Raw genomic sequence first — 17,044 nt, forward strand, 5'->3', positions numbered from 1 at the left:
CAATACAGTATAATACAGCAAGGAAGATTAGATGACTTTCAAAGTCCAGGCTTCCCATTCAGGGCCGAGATCGCTCTGGAGAAGAAGCTGTTCTTAAGACGGCTCGTTCTTGTCTTCATCTTCCTGTATCTCCATCCCGATGGCAGGAGCTCGAAGAGACAGTGACCAGTATGCGATGGATCTTTTACTATGTCCAGTGCCTTCCTATGGCACCTTGTGGCATAAATCTGCTCTAAGGTGGAGAGTGGGCAGCCAACAATGCTCTCTGCTGCCTTAACAACTCTGCACAACCCCATCCTGTCCTGGGTAGTACAGCTTCTAGGAATATTGGCCAGCGCTACCCATCAGGCAAGCATCTCCAGCTATCAAGCTCTACCAAAGCCTAGCAAGATGGCCATTGCTTTGCTTTGCTTTGCTATGCTTTGCACAACAGAGCAGCACAGTTATGATAGGGCATGGATTAAGTTGTCACCAATTAGCTTGCCAGGCAAACACTTTTAAAGTAAGAACTTTGGTAGTTTGGCTGTACAAAACACATTTTGTACTTATTATAACTAACAAAAACTACATACATACAGTGTTCTTGCCAAACTCCATTGGATCCTACTCATGTGAATATTAGTTCATAGAATCATAGAGTTGGGAGGGATGCCAAGGGTCCAACCCCCTGCAATGCTAGAATCTCAACCCATGGTCTCTCATCCAGTTTGAAACCATACTGGACCCTGCTTAGCTTTGAAAATGTGCCAGCAATTTTCTTGATGCACCATATGAGCAAGATTAAACTGCCCTTTAATTATTAGCCATTGCCAACGGTGGCTGGGTCATTAGGACCAATGGGGTACTGCCCCATCAACCTCAGCCAGCCTCAGCCAGCTCCCACCCACTGGCCTTCTTATTTTTATCTAGTCCAGGGTGGGGGTGGCTGCCAGCTTCCTCCTCTTCAGTCTCAGTGCTGCCATTGTAGGACTCGATAGGGAAGACCAGTGTTAGATGGATCCGTTTGCCATTGGTTCTGCCTTTATCTATGGTTGGGCAGTCTACTTTCTGCCCCACCTTGGCACCCACTCCAGGGGTCAGCAACCTTTTTCAGCCATGAGCCGGTCCACCATCCCTCAGACCATGTGGTGGGCTGGACTATATTTTTTTTTTGGGGGGGGGAGAAATAAACGAATTCCTATGCCCACAAATAACCCAGAGATGCATTTTAAATAAAAGGACACATTCTACTCATGTAAAAACACGCTGATTCCCGGACCGTCTGCAGGCCGAATTGAGAAGGCGATTGGGCCGCATCCGGTCCCTGGGCCTTAGGTTGCCTACGCCTGACCTACTCAGCCAACATTGAGTATTCTCTCTGGCATGGAGTGGTGGTGACATTCCAACACCAAGCGGAAGGGATCTTCTGCTAGGAGTTTCTGGAGATGAGGCACAGGAGGAGAAATTGGTCTTGTCGTTCTTAAGCACCCAAATTGGCTCAGTCTGATCAATGACAGATTTAAGGGAAGTAAGTGATTTGTCCAATAAGTGTCTGCAAAGAGGGGGAACGTCTCCCAGCCCTCAAAGATGATCACAGGGAAGAGGATTTAGATGCTTTAACTGGATTCAGATGGATTATTTTGGCCAGATTAAGCAGCGAAAGCACTTTGGCAAGACTGCAAATGGGAGAAGCATCTGTTAAATCAGACATTATACAAACTCTATCATGCGTTTGTGGGTTGGATCCAGGTTAAACATAGGCCTGTTTATTCATAATGACAGCCTGCCAAGTTTAGCCTGTGTTCTTAAGAGAAAGTGTGGGAAATGCTTAAATGGACACAACATTTATGCAAATTAGGGCTGCTTTGCATCCACATTTCAAGGCTGATTTCTTGGGGGGGGGGGGAATAGTTCACCTTTCTGGTATATGTTGACTTGTGTAATGAAATGTTGGTTAATGTATTGCTCTTTGCCATTGAAAAAATAATAATCAAATAAAACCCCCCTGAAACCAACACTTCTTAAATGGCAATCCTACATTTGCTTACTAGGAGCAAGCCACAATGAACTAACAAGACTTCCTTTTGATGGAGCAGACATACCGGTATATAGGGCTGCACTGTCAAGCTTAGAGCTTATGTCTCTCTCTCTCCCCCTCCCCCCATTAATTACAAAGGAACTTGAGGCAGTACACACATTAAACTTTTTAAAACAAGAAAAAGAAATTTGCAATAAATCTGCAATGTTTGTGCATGGGAAATGTAGATTCTCAGCTAACCGTAGCATACTGGTAGACATCCCAGCAAGATGGGCTAAAATATTTCCTCCTCCTTTACGAGTTGTTGGCATCTGTCTGTCTCGGGAGACAATGGAAGAATTCGCCTTTGGGGCTGAAGTCAAACTGTTGGAAGGTTACAACACCTGCTGTGGCTGTAAAGAGGGATACAGGAGAGACATGTTTTGTGGCAGATGAAGGTGTCTGGTTGTGCTGCTGCACAGCTTTTCTTCTCTCTGCACTCTTCCCAGCTGTTATTCCTTCTCTAGCCACTGCCAGGGATGCACAACCTATCTGTCTATCATTTGCAGACATCTTTGTAATGCAGAGAAGGTCTGGCAATGGTCCTGGTGCCTGAAGCCAGCTCCCCGTAGAGCACGTCCTTAGGGCAGAACAGGCCCTTAGAAGTAAACAAATATACTTGCAAACATACTTAGGACACTGTGTGGTGCTGTTGCTGGCTTGTACCACCATGGCCTTTCCAGAGTAGCAAGTTGGTGCTTGCAAGGGCAATTATTGAAGTCATGCAATGTTTTTGCAGAAGGGCAAAGATTGATAAAAGGGGAAACCACGCATTCCAATGCCTAAACATTTCCAGATGAAAAGTAGTCTCCAAGGGCTACACTTTTTATTTTATTTTAATAAATAAATTGGAGTCACAATTTTTCTGGAAGTGCAAAAGCTGATAAGTGTGAAACGCATTCTGTTGCATGGCACTCCAATCTTAGAGTGGTGTGAGATCCCAGGGGTTCCAATTTCCTCAGAATGAGAGACAGCAGAGACTGTGGTGTCTTTATGATATCTGGTTTATTTACACATATATACAGCCTGAGCCTACAATGGAGCGGCTCACAGTATTAACACCCCAGAGAAGGTCTTGCTTCTTCCACAGTCACAGCCTTGGATTCAAACAGAAACCATGCATGGCTTTGTCTCTCTGACTTCTGCCTGCTTCTAGGTCACCTCACATACACTCAAGCGCCAACATTTCCCCAGTGAAAATACGGATGCCGTAAGGAAAAGAGGGACGTTCCAGGATCAAATCAGAAACCGGGATGGTTTCTCTAAATCAGGGACATCCCTGGAAAATAGGGACACTTGGGGGGGGGGGTCTGTTCAAATTGCAGTGATGAAATTAAAGCCATACCAGGACTGCAAGGAACTGTTCCTTGTTTGGTCGAACAGGTAGACTTATTCCAGCCCAGACAAGAGAGCAGGCAGAGGCTGTGGAGCGAGACCACTGAGGGGTATGGCCTGGGGAGAGATTGTATCACCTGAGGACAGTCCTGAGGGTCAGAGTGAGAGGCACAGAGGGATTACCGTAATTACCCCACGACCCAAGACCTGAAGTTCCCCATCCCTGGTCTAGGGAATGGGTGGGCAGCCTACGGTCCTATGGCTCTTTTCAAGCAATCAGTCTGGCAAAAGCCACATGTCTTTCACCTGGCAGCCTGCTGGATGGAGGGAAAGAGGGGTGGGGAGGGATGGCTCTCTCCACCTTGGTCTCTGACTTTAGCCCTCCACACCACTGGCATATGGGCATCCGTCCTGCCCCCCAACACAATTGCACACATGTATGCACACCTGGGAATGCATCTCTCAACAGGATAAGAAGGTTTCCCCACTGCTGGTCTTGGAAGACTAACTCTTGCCTGCCAGTAGTTCATTTATATGGAGCTCATTGCCTGTTTGCAAAAGTGAGCTGACAGTTTATGCTTGTTGTTGTTTTTACTTTCTCTCGCACTCTTGCTTTTTAGTTCTTCTACCCTCCTCTCTGCAATTAATCAAATCAATATATGGAGATGGTGGAGCATCGCAGCAAAACAGTACAGTGCCCTCCTACTCTCAGGGGATTCCAGGAGCAGATAATTTTATTAAACTGTTTTCAGAAGGTTATTGGAGTTATGAACAAGGGAAGTGCCAAGATGTGAAAAATGGCCCTGTTTTTCCAATACAGCTTTTCGCCGCTTGCCTGTTTATAAGAACTCTGGGTTTCTGTTCATGCTTAAACACACACACACACACACACACACACACACACACACACGGCAAAATGCATTGCAGAAGCCCAGAGATTTTGTTTATAATATAGTAAATCAGCCCCCTAGGGCTGCAATTATTCTTTTTTGTGGGATGAAGAAAGCAGGTTGGCTGGCCCAAGACCATCCTGCAACCATCAAGTCAGAGCAGGGATTTGAGCCCAGGTTTCCTATGTCCATCGCCAAAACTACATCTATGTTGCACTTAAAAAACTAAATGATTGTTACCTTTCAGCAGGACTGCAAGAAGTGGTAGCATAAAATAATTGCCCTGCTTAACCAGAAGTCCAGGGGTGGGTTCCACTATTAAAAACAATATTAAAAACAATATTAAAAACAATTTAAAACAATTTGCATGAGGGGTTATAAGAGATAGAGCAAGGGACCTCCAGATTCCCAGGCTGTCCCTGTACCTTTGGCCTCTTTGCTGACTTTAAAGGCATCTTTAAAGTTAGACTGGTGCCTCTTAGGTTGTAGCCTCCTTACAACTCCCCCCCCCTCACACTTCTCTCTTAGACGTCAAGTTAAGAGGTCACTTTCGATCGATCCTGGGAGAACGAAGGCGCAAGCATGGCTGCATTTGTCTAAAGCAGATTGTCTGGCCATCTGTTCCAGATGCTTTATCTGAGATCTCCACCCCCACATTGCAGGGGGTTGGACTAGATGACTCTTGGGGTCCCTTCTAGGTCTACGATTCTATGATTCTATTCAGCTCAGTTTCAGTATTAACTCTTTCCCCAATACCCGTTTTCTGCTTCCAGCTCCCTTCCCCACCCCTGAGTATTGCACTAGATGCCTTACCTAGCCCTGTATCTGAGGAGAGCAGCTTGTGTTATATTTTGATCAGAAAAGTGACAGGGAGAAAAATGATTAAGCACCTCTTAATCCTCCCTCCACGACTCCTCTATGCCACCAGCTTAAAAAATTCTTGATTAGGTGAGGCTACCCAGATATTCAATTTTGTTAGATAAATCAGTTGAATATATTATTTAAGAAACAAGAAAATGCACCATAATACAGAGACTAGAAATGTGTCTTTAAGGAAATCAATGAAGAATTTAAACAGAAGATGACAGGAATTCAAATTATCTGTATGATCCAAGGTTATCGACTGCAGATACTGAGCAGCAATTAAAAGACTGGTAAAAGTAGAAAATTATGTTTCTTTTCTTATAAGTGACCACAAGTGTATAAGAAATGTTATGCACTCCATTTCTATTCCAGTTTGCCATTAAAACAGCCACGACTTGAATTATAGCTATATTTTGATATTATGTCTACTGTTTTTAATAGCTATTTTTATTGCTATTTTTAAATGAACATTTTAAAATGATTTCAGTGAACTGCTTAGAGATATTCTTTTGATCAAGCTGCATATAAACAAATAAAATAAAATTTGCAGTCTCCAGAGGGTGCTTTTTATCTAGAAATGTTGGGGCATTTATATTGTAAGGAGGGTTTTTTTAGAGGGGGTTAGGGTTGCTTGCATAATGCACGAGTCCTTTGTAATTCTTGGGGTCTGGGATCCAACAGGGGTTAAAACCTAAAGGAGGTCTCCATTGTTGAACTAGCTAGGCAAGCTTCTTCATGAGTTAATGGCCTATGTATGGGTTGTTAGTATAACAAAGGAAGCTGTTCTGTGCTGGAATGGCCCCCTCCCTGATGGTTAGTGAGAAAGACCCTCCAAGTGTCCATATTTTCCAGAGACAGTATCCCTATTTTCACAGGAGAAATGTTGGAGGGTATGGAATTATCCGATCCCTGAGCCGTCTGAAGGCAATGCTCCACAGGGAAGGATTTTTTTAATGTTTAATGTTTTACTATGTTTTTATGTATGTTGGAAGCTGCCCAGAGTGGCTGAGGCAACCCAGTAAGATGTGTGGGGTATAAATAGTAAAATTATCCCTATGGAATGGGACGTCCCTATTTTCATCAGAGAAATGTTGGAGGGTATGTGTGAAGACAGATTTAATAACAAGAATGGTGACGGCAAAACATTACTATGCAATGGCACCACCTTCCCTAGAATTACGAAAGATTAAAGGAAAGTGAGAAGCGAGCATTGCGAAATCAGGACTGTTATGCTGGGTTTGGCGAAATGCAGTTTTGCTTTATTAGTTTATATAAATATACAGGCTGGTGTCAGAAGGCTGCCAGCTACCCTTGAGTCTTTCAAGACAGAATTGACCTGACATGACTGGATATTTTGTGGGACTAATGGAGCTGCTCTGTGGACTGAAGAAACAGCATGAAATGTCCAAACAGTTGCTGAAGAAGATGGGCAGGAATGGAGCTCTATTTCTTGTTCCTTTTGTTGATGTATTGTTGTTATATCTATACATAAAAAAGCAATACAATTTTATATAAAGAAAGAAAGAAACCGAAAGAAATAAGTTTCACATACAAGTAATTACATTTCTGCAGCCAGGTTCCTCTATGTGCTGCTTCAACATTTTGACCATTCTTCCTTTCATTTTGTCTGCCCTGAGCTCTCTTGATCTCCATTGGGCATAGGGAGAATGTGCCCCCACCTACCCACCCTAGCTTTTGTTACCATGTGGATAGCGGCAGTGAACAGTCTTGGCTTTTTAATAAACTCCAATGTGTGTTTATTCAGTGCTTTTCCAGCCCTTGACAAATGCAATTTTTGAGCTTTCTTGCAGCAGCTAAGAGCACTGTTTCCCCAATTATGAGCATTGCCCTTTCAAGCTTGGCATACTTTGCTGCTGGGCTTTGACCAATTCTCAGCCGCCCTCAGATAAGCAATTTTACAATGCATTTGCTCCATTTATCACATTAGTATCCTGCCATTTGACCAAGGGACACAGGAAGAGATACATGCCATTGACCCACTTCATCCCATGGTACGGTCTGTACACTTTGGAGACGTACGATACAAGTAGCTTGTAGATTTGGTCTGCTCAGTGGCTGGGTAGGAGAGTACATGGGAAATTCGTGAACAGCATTATGAATTCCTTGGTAGAAGGAAAGAAGGGTGTGAATGAATTAAACAATTTTAAATAGTGTTGAGGGTCCTGGGCATTTTGCTCCTGCCAGACATTTCTGGGTGTGACCTGGGGGTCTCCTGGGATTCTCTTGCAGCTGTTCCATAATTCTGGGATCTCCTGCATATGCTTGAAAATCCCCAAGATCTTCATTCAGCCTTTATTACTAGATCTGGAGAGTGTTAAGCTGGCTGGCTTGAATTTATCTGGTTGGTGTCCAGATGGGAGATTGCCTGGGAAACCCTTGAGTTCCATGGAAGAAAGGTGGGATTTAAATGTAATAAATCTATACCGCCATCCTGCAGAAGTAGGTCAGGTTGAGAAACAATGGCTGGCTCAAGACCTTCCAGCAGCCTTCAAGCCAGAGCAGGAATTTGAGTCCAGGTTTCCCTGGCAAATGGCCAAATCTAAACCTGCTCTCTCACACTTAAAGAACAAACGATTGTTACGATTCCTTCCAACAGGGCTACAAGATGAGCTAGTATAACCTAGTTGGCCTCTCCTGCCCCAGCTAGCTCTGAGCTTTTAGGAAAGTGAGCTACGTTAGCAGCATCTCTCGACTAAGTGACCTAGCAGCAGATGCATTAGAGTCATATTCAGGCAGGTGAACTTCCAACAGGTAAAGCAGGTCCAGACTTGGCACATAGAGCAGAATGAGGCTAGACGTAGACAGGGCTAATTAGATCCTTGGTGGGGAGTTAGGGAAAGTTTGATTCAGTTCCCATTTAATGATAAACTTACCAAAATTCACACTTTTTTAAAAAAAATGAAAAAAACGAGACACTGAAAGAAAGTTATACAGCAGAAATTCCCTACCTTCCTGCTGAAATCCTAAAACATTTTATGTCGCAAACGTTCTGAGGTGTGCAAGAGTACCTCTCCAAACTGCAATAATGCAGAAAAAGATAGGAGAATAATTAATAAAGCAGAACAACATGTGGACAGTCCAGAATAAACCCGCCACTGATACACTATTATTGCATCAGTGACACTTTGCAGAATACACCCATTAAAATACAGAAGTCTAGAAGGGCCCGTGCTGTGGGAGATGTGGGCTTTGGCTATCTGTTGGAATTTCAAGCTGTGTCTCTCTCCATCAAAGCTTAAGCTGTATATTCGTTCACATATGCAAATATCACAAAGAGACAATAAGCCTCCAGTGATCTCCTTCCACAGGAAACCTAACTTCATCAGGTGACAACTCCTGGAATTTTTCACTGCTTGTGGTGCTCTGCAAACAATATTCTGTGTTTGTAAAACTGCTCTGTTAACACTGCAATTTTGTGACTGCTTTACTAGCAAGGAAAGCACACACACACACACCACTTACATCCTTCTCCTTGAGAACAAAGAGGGAGAACCAAACAGAGGAGATCAAAGGTGCAGTAGATAACAGCCAGGACTGATGGGAGTAGTGACACTGGCCGTTTTCAAAATGGAAAGAAGGAATGGGGTCCTGTCTGATGTTTGGATCATAAACCCTTCCCAGCAGCCTTTTGAATGGGGACTGAAAGAACTCGAGAATGCCCACCAAAGCCAAGACTGTACTTGGATTCCTCTGATCTCACCTGAGCATCAAATTCAAGAAGGATGCTGACAAACTGAAAAGGATGCTAAGAAGATGATAAGGGATCTACAAAGCTAAATCCAATGAGAAAGGGCTAAAGAAGCTGGATAAGATTGTCCTTCAGACTGAAACTCAGCTGTCAGAGAATATGAGTTTTTTTGCTTCTTCTTTTAAACACAGCGGAAGAAGACTTCAAAAGACATGGAAGTACTTGCTTCAGCCTCGCAAACCGAAGAGGGGATGAGGGCTAACCCTCCCCACTTAAGATGCAGGACAAGGCTGTAGAAATATACAATTCTTCTCAAAATATCTAATAGGAAAAAATATATCCAAAATAAGGGTAACACACACACACATACACACACACACACAGAGCCATAAGGCTTCTTTGACTGTAATCATGCTGGAGACTGCCAGCATAAGAGAACAAGGGAGACGTTCATGGTGAGTTCTGGCACCGCTTTTTTTTTAGAAAAACAGCACTGAATGGCACCCATTCTAAATATGTCCTTTGGCATAAAAGGTGTGGCAACCGATGCTCTATGCTAATCTCTTACAAACAATAGTAAAACTTGAAAGCCATTCATTTACCAGAGCAAGGTGGCTTTTGTCAGTTATCCTTGTGATTACGCAGAAGAAGTAAAAAGATAATAAAGGCCTGGAGTTATTCTCTCCCCCACATTTCCCCTCCACTATAGAACTGCCAATATTCCTTCCAAGAGAAATAAGGAGATAGACATAGACACTCATTGCAGACATCCTTCCATAGTTCAAAAGCAACTCTCACTGCAAGATGCTCACACAAGAGAATTATCTATTTCCTTGTCGACAAACTCATCCCTTCCGCCCCCATGAAGCATGGTCAGCTACTCCTTCCCATGCCTCAGTATCATCAATTTATTAAGAAGTCCACATAACATCTTCAAAAGGTATGGCATCCCTGGGGGGAATTAAAATTCATCCCCTTGCTGACAACACAAGAGGCAGCAGGTTTAATCAAGACTGGGGATTTCTGGGTCACTACAACTAGCTCTGGAACGCAACATGTAAATGCAAAATGCTTTGCAAAATGTCCATTAGCTGCAAAGTCAACATTTTCAGCCATGCACCTGTAATGTAGCTGGGCAAACATCCCATTATCAATGGAACAGATGTTTTCCGCTTTGTAAATTGGCCTATTATCAGCACGGTAAAGAGGTTTAGTCACTGCTCACTCAATAATTCTGCTGCGTTTCCAGTCAGCCCCTAAGAACTATGTCTGAGCACTTCATGGGGGACTCATATAGTCAGGTGCATAGAACAAATCTGTGGGGGGAAAGAAGGCAAGAAAAGGAAATAAAGGACCCTTACTAGTGACCAGAGCTGTATCAAAGTATAAGATATTGGTTAGGTTTTTACTGAAGTGGCTATAAGAGAACTGCACTGACATCATTGTCAATATGTGCTTGTACAGTAATGCCCTGCCAGTTGGAAGTTGCAACAATGGAGACATTAGCAGGCTCACATGCTGCGTTGTTCAAAACAAAACAGAAACCAAACATAATAATTTATCCTAGAAAATGGTGGAGCAAATCAGAGCATTCCATGGCAGACTTCAGGGCACTGGAAAACCCCAACTTCATGCACTAATGTAAACTTAATGAATATCTCTGACATTCCTATCCTAAAACATTACGCAAAGTTTGGAAGCTTTTGCTTCCACTTTTTATTCACCTCACCTTGCCATGTAATTTAAACAAGCTGGACAAAATGTGGTTGATCTTAATGATGGTTGGCGGAAACAAGCCAATTTCAAATCACAATTTGCAAAGCTTTCCATTAACCATAGCTAAGCTTTACATTAACCATAGCTAAGATAAACTTCAGTTTATCTCTTCCAAAGGAAGATTTCCTTTTCTCTGTTTTTATACTTGCATCAAATAATTTTTTTTAAAAAAATTGTAATGCATGTGTATTAAAATTATTCATTGAAAGTTTTGTCAGAAATTGGTGCAGGGCCTAAGCAAATTCATTGCTCACTATTAGGTTTTACAGCAGCAAAAAGTGGCTTGTTAATCTTTCCAATTTTACTTTCACCAAAGTCAGTAGTTGAACCATAGGTTCCAGCAGGTTGATGCTCAGTGAAAAGAGGGCAACTTTGTTCCTAGACATTTCAGGAAGGAATCCTCACATGAACATGTTGCAAATTGGCCAAGATTCAAGTTAATGGAGGATATCAAATACAGGTCTCCAACCTTGCAGCAACAGGCCAGAGGACACTCAGCTGACCTAGTTTTCAATTCTGTGCCTGGCAGCTTCCTCTTGGGCACAAAATTGTATTTGTGGTAAATTTGCTGCGCCTCCCTGCTGATGCTTTTAGGCACTCAAAGCCAGCTCAGAGGCTGCTGGATGTTATAGAAGTGACTAAGGAGTTAATTTTTCTCAAGACTAAGTGATGGAACTAGAATCTGGGACCCAGAAACAGCATGTTCAATTAAGCAGACTCAACCCGCACCCCTCCAGAGAATTCTGTGGTGCTGTCCGCTAAAGCAGGCACAAACACACTGGCATGCTTCTAGAGTTGCTGGTTCGAATCCCCACCCCTTTCAGGACAAAACATGAGGGAAGGATTGTAGTGGAGTAGCAGAGCACATTTTTTGCATGCAAAATGTCCAGGCAGGACTGGAAAGGCCTTCTGCCTGACACCTTGGAGAGCAGTTGCCAGCAGTAGCCATATGTCAGGGACCGCCTGGATGAAGAGGAGTGGTGGGAGGGCAAAGAACATCCTAAGGAAGCAGCAGTGGTGGAAGACTCACAGCCAGGATCAGGGTGCACTGGCGGAGGAACAGGGGTGCGGGGGGAGCACACCGCTCCCCGCAGTGCGATCCCGGTGGGGTGCCATTGCGGCTCCCCCCCTGTGCACTGGGCACCATGGCCCCACAGACGGCACGCTATACCCACAGGACACACGTCACATCCCTGCGGGCAGCACACCACGCCCCCAGGATGCACACCTGCCTGCTCTCCGCATGAAGGTCCGTCACTGTCAGGGTGGTGGGATTCTGAAGACAGGTCAGAGGAGGAGGAAGGCTGGGAGGCGGAAGAGGTGACAGGCTCAAAGGAAAGAGAAGAGCCAGAGGCAGAAAGCGCTTCTAGGGCAGCACAGAGTGCAGAGGGAGACCTGAAAGAGAGGAGATGGGGACAGAAGCTGCAACAGCTTTGCAGCAGCTGCCTAGTCCCACTGTAGTAAGCTGCCCTCTCCATTTGACTCCAAGGTCCCACAGGACTTTGCATGTAGCTGAACAGAAAGCTCAAGAAGCCTATGGGGGGGGGGTTCTCCCCACCAGAGTTTATTCCAGCTTGGGATATATCTGGAGGAGGAGGAAGCAGGGGGTCCCAAGGGCAAGTCTTGGCAATGTCACAACTGAGTGCAGCCATGCCTGTGCACTCGCTGCTTGTATACTATTTTCTTGAATGAAACACTGGCTTTCCTTTGAGTCTCTGAGGCTCCATTCTGCCCTGCCCTGACATCAGAGGGCACAATTTCATTAAGTGCCCACCCTGCATATCCAGCAGTAATATGAGCATTGGCTGTGCAGCAAGTATGATTTCTGGAGTGGCGGGGGGCACCTCCCACTTGCCCAACTCATATATTTCTGGAAGAAGCAACGTGTAAGTGAGAACTACAGCAAAATGTGGTGGTGTGGAGGAGCGCTCATGTTCAGAATTCCAGGCCGATAGCCATGCTCTTTTTCGGGACATTCCATTCCACCATCACCACTACCAGTTTTCCATTGCCTTCCCCCAAGGTGCATCATTCAATGCCTACCAAGCATGCTTGGTTCTCATCCAGCTGTTCTGGTCCCCACCCCACTGGGACTCCCCGAACTCAAATATTTTGTGTGTGGTATGTCTCCAAACCATGGTAGTCCTCATAGCCTGCTGCTATGGATGTATCACGGATGGTGCCATTTTGATTACATAAGGGGTGTATTCAGACGTAGCAATCTAGGATAGCTCAGTTGGTAGAGCATGAGACTCAGAGTTGTGGGTTCAAGCCCCATATTCAGCAAAAGATTCCTGCATTACAGGGGGTTGGACTAGATAGCCCTTGTAGTATCTTCCAACTCTACAATTTTGTGATTCATATATGCCAATAAGGGTTTGAGAATGCGAGATTCCATGATTCTATTATTACAGTGATAGTTTTCCTGAATATACTGCTAGTGCTCCTATCCCAAATTCTAACTTTCCTTCCAGAATGTAGTTCCTGTTGAATGATGGAACTTTGACTTTTCAGTTGATATACTGTGCCATCATATCACACTAAATTTTAATTCGTGGGAAGGAACTGTGTGCTGGAATACCGTACCAAATTTCAGCACGTGAAAATACAGTGCAAAAATATATATAATGTATGCGGTTTTGTGGGTTAATGGGCTTGCGTGCTATTTTTGTGTCTTCTGGGAGCAAATAACACAGAAATAAGTATTTAACCTCCTGCTAGATTCAGCTTGTTCTCCAGAAGTGTTTGTGTGAAAGAGCACATAAAACGTGGAAATTATTATATAAGGGAATGTTGAGAAAATATTGAGTCTTTTAATATAAAGGATATATGACTATCACCATAAAATTCCCATTATTCTTCCCTAGCAAGTAAGCTGACGTGCTAAAATATTAACTGAAACTTCACATAGTTTAGGGCAGGCATCGGGCAGGGCTTTTCCAGTCAGGGTCCACATACCCTTCTGGCATGCTGGTGGTGGACAGTGCCAGAAGCAAAAGTGGGCAGTGCAGCCCACCTCAGTCATCCCCCCAAAGGCCTTAACTTCCGGAGGGGCCTGCACAGCAGAGGACAATAGCAAACACAATTCCAACAGCTTTTCCGTACTGCAATATGCAGAAGAGTCAGCCAAACAATATTATTTTTGCATTCGCTTGGTGAAGCTAATGCTGACAGACAACCCATCATCTCCCCCTGATCTGTTAGCGTATTTTACTGTCTTGTTAAATCTCACAGATGTGTTTGCATGTCACTGTTAACAGAGGTTTCCTTCGGGTTCCGATGGGTTGAGGAAGAGTTTTGAGTTTCCACCCTGGCAGGTGGTTGAGGTTATTATAAAACCTTGTGAGCCACAGAAGGTTGCTGAGAGGGTTTATGGTTTACCCTACAACATCTTTCTTAAAACATCTTTCCTCAAAAACAGGAAAATAACACCAGTCCTTAACACACCCACACCCACACACCAATTTCTTTCAGTAATGACCCCCCTCCCATCCCTAACAATAGCTTTAACTACCTATTTAGCAGCAAACAGTAATTATAACATATAAGTGAACCACTTACAACCCCTCCTGCAAACAAGAAGAATTCAGATAAAGGACAAGAAGGGGAAGCAGGGAGCAGCTGGGGGGGGGGGAGAAGTTAGATGTGTTGGAACATAAGAAGTTGGTAAAAGACTCTGCCAATCTAGCAGTTCAAAAGCACGCAGTGCAAGCAGATAAATAGGTACCGCTCTGGCGGGAAGGTAAACGGCGTTCTTGTGCGCTGCTCTGGTTTGCCAGAAGCGGCTTAGTCATGCTGGCCACATGACCCGAAAGCTGTACGCCGGCTCCCTCAGCCAATAAAGAGAGATGAGCGCCACAACCCCAGAGTCATCCGCAACTGGACCTAACGGTCAGGGGTCCCTTTACCCTTAGAAGACTCTGCAAAAATCCATAGCTGGGCAATATATGGATTCTTTCCCTCCAATAATTCTGGACACTGCAGTTCGCCCTTCATAGAGTTTCAAATCCTAGCAACACTTAACAAGCAATAGTGCTCAGATTTTTTATTTATTTTTTTTGAGGGAAATAATGTGCTTTAAAGGTTTACAGTGGTACCTCGGGTTAAGAACTTAATTCGTTCTGGAGACCCGTTCTTAACCTGAAACTGTTTTTAACCTGAAGCACCACTTTAGCTAATGGGGCCTCCAGCTGCCGCCGCACCACCACCGCATGATTTCTGTTCTCATCCTGAAGCAAAGTTCTTAACCCGAGGTACTATTTCTGGGTTAGCGGAGTCTGTAACCTGAAGCGTCTGTAACCTGAAGCGTCTGTAACCCGGGGTAACACCAGCTAAAGGCAGACACCATAGCTTCTCTATCAAGGCAGCTTTTTCTCCCTCCCCCGCCTCCTCCCTCTCCTCTTCTTTGCGCTGATGAAGTGTTGTGGAGGACTCAATTTCTTGCTTAGCATTTTGTGACATTTTGATTGGCTCTGAGTTAGGTCCTGACTCATATTTAGGAGGGGGGGATAGGGCATTCAGAAGTGGAACAAAATGGAGGGGGTGGATGGCAGGAGGTGCCCCTCACTTTGAGTACCAATCGTCAAGTGCTAGCTTTGTGTGACAACATTTGCTATACTGGGACCCTGCAGAGTTCGATAGTGGCCCACCATAAGATATTATGATAAGCAGCCATATCCTGGATGACATAGCAGCACCCACACAGCTTTCTTAATTACTTATATCTTCATTATTAAGGGCACCCTTGCCCACCTGGAGATTTAAGCCCTCCACCTGCCACCTGAAGTTAGCCAAGCAGACCTCAAGACTTAATTTACAGAGCCTCCAAGTGTCCCTATTTTGCAGGGACATCCATGATTTAGAGAAGCTGTCCCTGTTTCTGATTTGATCCCAGAATGTCTCGCTTTTCCTTAGGATGTCCCTATTTTCATGGGAGAAATGTTGGAGGGTATGGAGTTATCCGACCCCCGAGCCATCTGAAGGCAATCCTGTATAGTAGTGGTGTCCAAACTTTTTCAAAAAGGGCCAGATTTGATTAAGTGAAGGGCCGGGAAGGCCGACCAAATGGCCAACTAAAGTTGTTAACCTTTTAACTTTTTTTTTTAGGATTGAAGTAGTTGAGGTTTAGGATTTTACCCCAGGAAATAAACTGCCACAGGGGTCAGATTAAACCAACCGGCGGGCCAGATTAGGCCCCCGAAACGGACTTTGGACATGCCTGCTCTAGGTTGCTCTTTTTCTCCCAGCCAGGCAGAGAAACGTGACAATAGGCAGACAGCAAGGAGTACATCTTTGTAAGAAGAAGCAAAACATGAAAATTAAGTGAAGAATTAACATCGGAATAGTTTATTGACTAATTAAGAAATGCAATGTGATATTAGATTATTAGCACTCTGCGAAATTCAGAGCTTGGGAAGCCACCCAAAGATATAGAATTTGGCATTTATATTTGGCTTTTTTATTGTGTTGTAATTTGGAATGTTTTAATGTGGTTCTTTTTGGATTATTAAAATGGAAAACAATAAATATTATATACAAAAATAAATAAATAAAATAAATACTCAATGACCTGCCTTTCAAATAAGCAGAAATGAAGCAGCTGGTTGCCATGGTGAAATTGTGATGACACTGTCACTCTGTAGTGGCAGTGATGAAGTCATAAGTCAGATCAAGGGGGAATTTTCCTCCAAGACCCTGCCTACCAGTTAACAGTGACATGAAATGATGCACACACTATATCTTGTTCATGTGCTTAGTTCATAACTTTTCTCTTAGTTAAATAAATAATAATGATATTTTATTACTTATCCCCAGCTACTATGGGCGGCTTCCAGCAAAATATAAAAAATGTCAAACATAAAAAACTACCTGATACAGGCTGCCTTCAGGTATCTTCTAAAAGTTCTGTGGTTCTTTATCTCCTTGACATCTGATGGGGGGGGGAGCATTCCACAAGGAGAGCGCTGCCACTGAGGAGGCCCTCTGCCTGGTTCCATGTAAACTCACTTCTCTCAGTGAGGGAACCGCCAGAAGGCCTTCGGCACTGGACCTCAGTGTCTGGGCAGAACGATGGGGGTGGAGATGCTCCTTCAGGTATCCTGGGCCAAGGCCGTTTAGGGCTTTAAAGGTCAGCACCAACACTTTGAATTGTGCTTGGCAATATACTGGGAGCCTTTAGGATTGGTGCTATATGGTCCCGGTGGCCACTCCCAGTCACCAGTCCAGTGCTGCATTCTGGATTAGTTGTAGTTTCCAAATCACCTTCAAAGGTAGCTCCACGTAGAGCACATGGCAGTAGTCCAAGCAGGAGATAACACTTGTCATCTTAAGCGCTGTGCTTCTTTCTTCCAGTTCTATGCGGTGAATGCGGACTATGGCAAGCTGAAAAAGGAGCACCCAGATTTCTGAAGAGCA

The 17,044-nt window shown here is 44.1% G+C and overlaps 1 long non-coding RNA gene across 1 annotated transcript; it reads right to left on the minus strand.

Moving 5' to 3' along the window:
• Nucleotides 1-6,366: 6,366 nt before the first annotated feature.
• Nucleotides 6,367-16,615, minus strand: LOC309362052. Its single transcript, XR_014164740.1, has 3 exons — nucleotides 16,499-16,615; nucleotides 8,115-8,183; nucleotides 6,367-6,627 (listed from the first exon to the last, which is right to left on the minus strand). It is a non-coding gene; the product is annotated as an uncharacterized lncRNA (long non-coding RNA).
• Between the last annotated feature and the right edge of the window lie 429 nt (nucleotides 16,616-17,044).

Source organism: Podarcis melisellensis (genome assembly GCF_964234715.1).
Source record: "Podarcis melisellensis genome assembly, chromosome: Z".
NCBI lineage: Eukaryota > Metazoa > Chordata > Lepidosauria > Squamata > Lacertidae > Podarcis > Podarcis melisellensis.